General features: G+C 39.6%; 1 long non-coding RNA gene across 2 annotated transcripts in view; it reads right to left on the bottom strand.

Moving 5' to 3' along the window:
- Window positions 1-5560: 5560 nt before the first annotated feature.
- The window catches only part of LOC121104414, a 46051-nt gene continuing 42602 nt past the window's right edge, over window positions 5561-9009 (bottom strand). The window contains exons 6-7 of one of the 2 annotated variants that reach the window (XR_005836730.1): window positions 8454-8506; window positions 5561-6187 (exon numbers count right to left, since the gene is read on the bottom strand). This is a non-coding gene — a long non-coding RNA (uncharacterized LOC121104414). The remainder of the gene's footprint in view (window positions 6188-8453; window positions 8507-9009) is intronic. The other variant, XR_005836731.1, reaches the window with a different exon arrangement.

Here is a 9009-nt window from a genome sequence, read left to right as displayed (position 1 = left end):
CACATATTGAGGAAGAACACTAGCCCTGGGTGGTTGAGGAGGCCATGACTTCTGACTCTGAGAATCTGAGATTCCAGCTGACCGAATGAACTTCCAGTCACCCAAGCTGGAAAAAGCAGGAGGAAAAAGCAGACAAGCAACATTACTGTGAGCTGTTGTTCAAGCCTTCTCAAACTGTGGCCTTTTTCCCATTGGAAAGGGAGTCTTAGTTTTACGCTCAGAAGGACAACATGTGCTTGGCCTCACAGTCACCTATGAAGGCAAGTATCAGTTGACCTAAGTTCACACAGAGATTTATGTGTGGGAAAGTGCTGTGGGTACTGTATGAAGCCCACACTTCAGATTCACAGATGTTCAATGTGTAGTATCATTCTTCTGTGTGGTGGAAATTAAGAAAATGTTCCACTCCTAACTCAGGGTCTAAGTGGAGTCACCCAGCAGGAGGCACGGCCCAAAGAGAGCCCACGGACATGGGAGGTGGGCCAGGCCTGGACAGAATCACTCGTGCAAGGGAATGACAGCACAATTAATAAGGCTCTTCGTGCTGCACACAAGGTGCAGCAGATTGTAAATATTATTACTATTATTATTAGATGCCTTCATTTCTCCTCTCACTCCAGATTTTGTCTTTTTCAATAAAATATAATTTTTCTTCCATAGTACTTAAGATGAGGCAAGCAAGCAGGCAAGCAACAGGTTCCCATCTGCCTCTACTCCCTCCCATCCATCAGGCACGGTGCTGAGCTGGAAAAGGGAAGCAACAGGGAAGATCCCAGGTGGACTTAAGAGGCTGTTTGCGCTCACTCAGAAACAGAGGACTGGGTTAAGGTGCCAAGAAGAATAAACCAGAATGTGCTTCCTTCCATGACCCCCATCCTTTAAATCCAAGCTTCAGTTCAAATCAGTGTTTACTAAGCACCAATTCAATATCCTGACTGTTATGAACTTCGTGTTTGTGCCCCTCTAAAATTCATATGTTGATACCCCAATCTCCAATGTGATGGTATTTGGATATGGGGCCTTTGGGAGATAATCAGGTTTAGAGAAAATCATGAGGGTGGAGCTCCCATAATAGGATTAGTACCCCTATAAAAGAGGAAGAGACCAGAGCTCTCCCTCTCTTTCTGCTAAGCGAGGACAGAGCCCGAAGGTGGCTTGCCTGAACACCAAGCACCAAATCTACCAGTGCCTTGATCTTGTACTTCCAGCTTCTAGTACTGTGAGAAATAAGTGTTTGTTATTTAACTCACCCAGTCTATGGTATTTTTTTACAGCAGCCTGATCAGACTCAAACAGGGACTGTACTAAAAAGCAAAAATCAAAAGATTAATTCATTTATTGATTGATTCTACAAATATTCATTGACTGCCTACTGTATGCTAGGCACTATGATGGACATTGGGAAGACAATGTTGAAACAAACAGATGTAGGATCTATGCTTTTCATGAATCTTTCCATCTGGTAGGTAATAGAGATACCATATTAAAAGTAATTTTAGCATTTTAAGAAATATCATTATACCGTTCTCTTTCTCATGAAAGTTCTGAATCAGAGAGGTGGAGGTCACAATGCCAGCTTTATGACTGATAAAATTGTTTGGAGCCTGTGGCTTACCTAGTCACGTAGCTTTCTAATATTCCCTTGAGCTGAATTTTCTCTATAAAACCACAGGACTTCTTCACAGTAGTTTAATCATCTGACTGAGAGTCCCTGTGGGAATACAGAGCCAAAAATCATTTAGGTCCTCTGCCAGTAGCATCCACTGCAAACAATCTACGACCACCTTCACCTTCTCCTATCTGCCCAGTAGCTAACCCAGGGTGGCCCTGCCAGTTGGCTGGTCTCCTCCATGGAAGGGGAGAGCCACACTCCCAGCTAAGCCCAGTGGTTAAGGGTACAAGAAGCTGGGAGGGAATAAGAGACCAAGGTTATCACCCTAATGGAGATCCCTCCACATAAAGCCAGAGAGTGAGGGCTACACATATTCCTTATAATTATGATGAGTTCTCAGACAGGGAAGCTCAGGGCATTATGGGAGAGCACAACATGGGGACCTACCTTATTTCAGGGATGGGCTGTGTGATTAAGGCAAGGTTCCTGTTCTCGGGTAATTTGTAGGTTCATTAACAGGGAGAGAGAATAATCATAAAATAATGAGGATAAATTCTGTACTAGCACCATAAGTTGGGTACACAAGGAGCACTGAGGGGGAAACAATTGATGTTTGCTAACCATTGTTTACTGTTCTTTTAAATACACCTCTTATCCCTATTCTCTCTAGTGTTAAGAGATAATGTCATGCATTATTTCAATGTGAGAATAAATCAGTTATAAACTAAGAGTTCAATTATATTAGGGACAAATTTCAAGTCTAAGTGTTTGGAGGTTTGGTTTTGTTTTGTTTTGTATTTTGCTATTAGATCTGTTGATTTGTCTAATAAACTACCAAATCAATTGAGCTTTATGATACCATGTAAACAAAATCCTAAATCCGCCACAAAGTGCAAACACATCTGAAAATACTTTTAAAAAACTGTTTTTTATTATGAAATTAGTGAATATTGGTTACATATTTTAGAAAAGCCAGAAATCCCATTATTCAAGCTCATCCATGGTTACCACCTTGATGTACTGCTTCCTTTGCTTTTATTAAGTTTTTTCTTCTACCGACTATTTATTTTGTTTTCTTAGTTTGTTTTGTTTTGTATGTATAACCAACTCTCAATTATCTGCAGTGGGTCAGCTAATTTGTGGATTGACTATCATTCAGTCTAAGACAAATAATCGTGAGAAAATATTAAGACTATTACAAATCAGCAAAAAAGCTTTATTCAACAGATATCTAATGAATGCTTATTCTGTGCCAAGCACGTAACTACAGAGCAATCAGCTGCTACGCATGGAGGTGACTGTAACACAGAAAGCCCCATCTCCTCCTTCTCCTACCAGAAAAGGAGCCACTCCAGAGCAGGGCCCCTCTGCCCCTACACTCCCACCGAACATGGGTCGGTGGCTCAACAAAGAAAACACGGGAGGATTATATAACCTCAAGGCTAGAAATGGAAGGATTATGTAAAAAAGAAGAGAGAGGAAACACACCTCAAACCCACTCCAATATTTGAAAAAAGGCAAAGCAGACCTTTATTTTTATTTTATTTTTTTAAAGATTTTATTTATTTATTTGACAGAGATAGAGACAGCCAGTGAGAGAGGGAACACAAGCAGGGGGAGTGGGAGAGGAAGAAGCAGGCTCATAGTGGAGGAACCTGATGTGGGGCTCGATCCCGTAACACCGGGATCACGCCCTGGGCCGAAGGCAGACGCTTAACCGCTGTGCCACCAAGGTGCCCCCAAAGCAGGACTTTAAATGGAATTTAATGGGATCCAAAAACAGAGAAGTTAGAGTTTTTACTACTTTGTCATCAGTTAATGAGTTGATTACACAATTATTTTAACAACTATTTTAATTACAATTAAAATAAATGCAGTATTGAATTGGATACCTCAACTGGTTATTTTTACTAATTTTGGGCGTCAAGCTTATGAAACTTTACAGATCAGTTAGGAAACCTTTCACTTTTTCATATGCACAACACTTTGTTACTAGTATAGGCATTATCTTTTCTTTAAAAGCCTGAAGGAAATTACCAATAAAATTATTTGGCCTTTTAGCCTTTTGTGGCAATTCTTTGATAACTTCTCAAAGCCTTCACAGGTATTAATCTTTTGATGTTTTCTCTGTCATCTTGAATTAATTGTATTAATTGATGTTTTTGTAAAAAATGTTTATATTTCATTGAGGTACGTAATCAGACATTGCGTTTATTTTAATTGTATTTGAAATAGTTATGTAAAATAATATCTAGGTCAAACTCCCTGTTTAACTGATCTTAATGCTTATCTCCAGAGTTTATATTATATTTAATTCATGATTATGTTTTTGATTTTGACTCATTTTTAGTCACCTAGCAAAAATCATTTGGGATTTTTTTTTAAGACGTGCACAGAGATCGTATATTTTCTAAGCCCTTATATACTGGAAAATTTTTTAGCTGTGGAAAATTTCTTTTGTTGCTTCTCATATGAATTATGACCTCATTATGTATAAAATTATGGGTTACACTTTTCGCCTCCAAAATGTACTGTCCCATGAACTGCTATTATTTCACACCCAAAGCAGAAGCCAAATAGCAGTCTAACTTTTGTAGATTTAAATGTGGCAGATACTGACTCAATATGCATTCTCCTTCCTTACTAACCTTTCTTATTAACTAAACCCTAAGTCAGTTGGGTGTAGAAATAAGCACAGCGAAAATTACACTTCCCAACCTACTTTGCGGAGAGGGTGGCCATGTAGCTTGGTGCTGGCCAATGAACTAATTATAGGAGTAAGTCCCCAAATGGGGGCTTCTCAGAAAGGTCCCTAAAGAGGAATCAGCTGAACCCTCTCCTTTGCCTTTTCCAGTCTTCCTGCCTCCACACAGTTGCTGGAGTCCTGGCAGCCTTTCTGAGAGGATAACTTTAAAGCTTTCAGAGAGGAAAGTTAAAAGGAGACTGGGTCCTTGCATGGTCTCACCAAACTTTCTGGCATTACATGCCAGAAAAATAAACCTTATCTTGTTTAGTCATCACTGTTTGGATTTTCTGTCTTAGGTAGCCAAACAAGTCCCCAACTAATCAGTGGATAATTGTTTTTATTGTCACATTCTTTGTCAGATTCTCATTTATACTTGTGTGTATATATATATATATTTTTTTTTTCTTAAATATTGACAAGCATACATTATACAATGCCAGAACCAAAATACTAGAGTAGCTCCCCACTTTCTCCTAAGCCTGAGGATCTTTACCTAGGGTACTAGTTCCCTCTGGCACGCTGGTTCTTTTGCTTATCAAAGTCAACTTTCAGGAAGAGAGCCAAGGGTAACTGTCATAGATGTGACAATGACTGAGAGTTGATAGTTAATCTTTCCACTCCTACTTACATTTGCATTTTAATAGGAACAATGTTTTTAAACAAAGGGATTAGAATTTTTATCCTGGAATTTTAAATCTTCTTGGAGAGTTTGTGAGGAGTTCCTAGATGGGGCACAGATTCTTTCCGGCCCCCTTTCCTTAAGCCTTCCCTCTTTTCTACTGAATTCATATTACGTGGACGTCCATCAATAATGCAGACAACTAAATGTGGATCCTGCTTAAGTCGTTTGCTAGAAATATGTTTTAGGACAAATTATGTAACCCATCTCCGAATTTCACTTTGATCACCTGCAAAAGTAGTAAGGACTAAATTAAGTAACATATAAGATGGTCTATCTGGCCCCTGATGTTAGTTCTTCATCATTCACGACAAGCATTTATTTTCTAGCAATGACTTGAGTGATTCTAATATCTACCCTACAGCCAAAATAAAACTGTGTCCACGGTCATTAATTCATTCTCCCACCAGCATATACCAACAGTTTGCAACGTATCTTGTGTTAACTATGGCGAGAAATGCCAAGCAAATTCATGTTTGGGATATTAGGCATGACTTAAAAAAAGAGGTTCACAATCTTGGAGTAAGTTTTTATATTTGTTTACTTGGAATTTAGTGGGCCTTTGGAACAATGTGCTGAAGAGATTTTCTAGGCCAAGAAAGTTCTAAGTATTTTTGGTTTGACCTCTGTTCTCTGCCTTCTGTATCCATCAGCTTCCCTCGAAAGCATAACTGGAATGCGATCAATTTGCACAGCTTCCGGCCAGTGTCTACCAGGAACTCACCTAGATCAGTTCTTCCGGCCCACAGTGAAACGGTTGCTACCTTTGTTACTCAGGTCTCTGAAACTTGGAACTGCCTAAGTTGTGCTTTTACCCAAGCTGCTGGTTACCTGTTGCTGAATTCCCGACAACGCTTTGCTTGAGGGAACTCTACCCCCAGAACGCACAGGCACCGTGGTAACACGCTTACCACCACCGCTATCACCACCATCCCATAGCTGACTCTCCTGCTTTCTGGAAGGAACACTCTGCAAAATGAGATTGAAAGATGGATCAGAGATACAACGGTGTCTTCACTCAGGCTCCTGTAACAACTACCATAGACCAGGAGTCCTAAACAGCATTCATTTCTCACAGTTCTGGTGGCTGGAAGTCCAAGATCAAGGTGCCAGTGGTGTCTGGTGAGGGACTGCTTCCTTGTATCCTCACCTGGTGAACAGCAAAAAGAGGAAGCAAACTCACTCAGCTCTCTTTCATAAAGGCCCTAATCCCATCGTGGGGGTTCTACCTTCATGACCTAACTATTTCCCAGAAGCCCACTTCCAAATACCATCCTATTAGGGCTTCACCAGATACATTTTGAGGGGACACGAACATTCAGTCCATAGCAGATGGGGAGTAAGACAACTATGGCTTCCTCAAAACATAGCACTTACCTAATTGAAGCATGGCTACCTGTTTTTTTGATATGTAAAAATCTTGAGTCAATGAGCCAGAGGGCAAACAGTGAGGAAGAAATGAAATATCATTCTATCTGTCCCAGCAGTCTAGGATTTCTTAGCCTTATGCGTGTTGCATTGGTAGGCTACTGATTGATTTTTCTCAATCCAACTCCACTGACCAGAAAATCTATGGAAAATTATCACAGATTCTGGCACTACGTTGTGTCAGTAGCCATGTTCAATGTTGTGATTTTTTTTTTTCTCCAAGCACAACTCCACATATTTTTATACTGTTTTTCCTTGTAAAAAATATACCCCCACTTTAATGTTGTGATTTCAAATACATTGTATAAGGTGTCATTGTGCTTTTAAAGTTGGAAGAGACTTCAGCAGGGGCTGTAGAATTATAAACCCATAAAAAGAACCCTGTAATAATTCACAAAGTAGCATCCTATTTTATTTAGTCATTTAGTTAAACATTCAGATTATTTATAATTTTTGTTACCACAAAATAATCCTAAATAGTACCATATTGTTTTTTTAAGAAAGATTACCCAGAGTGAGAAAATTGGGTAGAGTTCAGACTATGTTTCAGGCTCTCAACATATGTTAAAGACAATTGATTAAGCATGTATAAAACTTATTATTTCTTATCACCTAAATTCTTCTTGATTTTTTGCAAAACTTAGGGGAAGATGAAGTCTTTCTTGGCTAGTTTATAATTCTCCTTTACTTAATTTAATGTTCTTAGTAGTGTCATATGATTTCTACGTACTACTCTCAGATAAAGAAATTGTGGTTCAGAGGGGCCATTCGTCCAAGATCACAGAATAAATAATAGCAAGTTAGAGACAACTGCGTTAGAATTATCTTGGGAAACCCAATCTCTTAACCTCAAATCCAATGCTCTTCCACCCCTCTATCCCAAGTTTTCCAATATCCTTATTTCAGAAGTGAAGAAACGAGATAATAGAGTAGATTCAGTTCCTCAATTCTTTATCAAGAACATGATACTATATTCAGGGTCAATTTGTAATAGCAAACAATTAGAAATCCTCTGAAGAATGAGTCAAATACAGTTCAAATACAATCCGCTGAAACTTTGTGAATTACGATGGCGTAACTATGATTGTGGTTCTGTAGCCCTCAGTGCAGTTCCAACCCCTCCCAGGGCACTTCCGACTTCACCTTTCTTCTCTCAACAGAACATCACAGAGTTTTAATTTATCCTCCATCAGAGTTCAGAGTTAAAGGATGGGGCAATCAAGAAAACAGTTTTCAATGACAAAAGAATGCCGAAAAGGAGAGCATCTTTCCTGTGCACCGTGTGATGGGGCAGTCCCACAGCTTTGTCAGTGAAATATCTGTTCTTGGAACATCCCCTCCTACAACAATGACTGGCTTTCTCATCTTCTATTCAAAACTCATTTACTTGTCATTTTTATATGACTATGGCTGGGGTTGGGGGGTGGGCCTCAAGGCATTTCTCTCTTTATCTTTGGACTCTTTCTGTGTTGTCCACACCGTGCTTTGAAAAATTAGATTCCTGTTGTAACGAATGGCCATCAATTCCAGAGGAGTTTTCATAGTTTCCCAATCATAAAACATAATAACTTTGCTATGCAAACATCTTTACAAAGACATAAATTAGAAGGCTAATGTCACGATGACCGGATCCACCCCCACTCCTTTTCCCATCTTTACATGGTTAAAGATAAAGAGTATCAGTTGTACAAAAAAAAAAAAAAAAAAGTCATCCAGGAGGCCACAGCAGTTCTGATCAAGGCTACAAGGTAGAAAGGGGATTCCCACGTCATAGTTAAGAGTTTGGGTTTTTTTTTTTCTCTCTCTCTAGGACCCGCCCACCACTAGCCTAACGTACTCCTTCTGTCCCCCCCACACAACAGATGCTGCAGCCACACTGGGCAACTTACTGAGTGATTCCCATGCTTTCTGCTTACTTTCCTGACTCCTCTGATCCTACTAAATCTCCCTCTGAAATACCCTGTGGTATCCACCGAGCAAAATCTTACCGGCCGTGATGCTCAATCTCAGTGTCATCTCCTCTTCCAAGTCTTTCTTGAAACTGTCATAGAAAGAACTAATCATTTCCTCCTTTATAATCTTGTTCTCATGGTTCACACAAAGAGACATTTGTGCACTCTACTTGCTTTTGGGTTTTTCCCCCATTCCCCACCCTAGTCTGTAAACTCTTTGAGAACAGGCACAAAGATGTGTGCCTCTTGGTACCTTGCACACCTAGCGTAGCAAACTTTTTCTGTAAAGGCCACATAGTAAATATTATATGTTCTATGGGCCGTATGATTTCTGTTACAACTACTCAACTCTGCTGTTACAGTGAGAAAGCTGCCAGCACATAAGCAGGCACGATACACAATATTTTGTAGCAACCTGGAAAATCAACCCAACCTATCGTCGTCCTTCTTTAGAATTGTGAGTTGTAAATCAGACTACCGCATCCAAACTGGGGCAGATAAAAATTAATTTGAAAATGGTATTCTGTTAGGGTAGCAATTCTAAGACAGATGATTGACATTTGTAAGGATGCTGTGAAGACCGACATCCATT

This window comes from Ursus maritimus, unplaced genomic scaffold, assembly GCF_017311325.1.
Source record: "Ursus maritimus isolate PB19 unplaced genomic scaffold, ASM1731132v1 scaffold_21, whole genome shotgun sequence".
Classification (NCBI taxonomy): Eukaryota; Metazoa; Chordata; class Mammalia; order Carnivora; family Ursidae; genus Ursus; species Ursus maritimus.
This window is presented reverse-complemented; position numbering and strand designations above follow the sequence as displayed.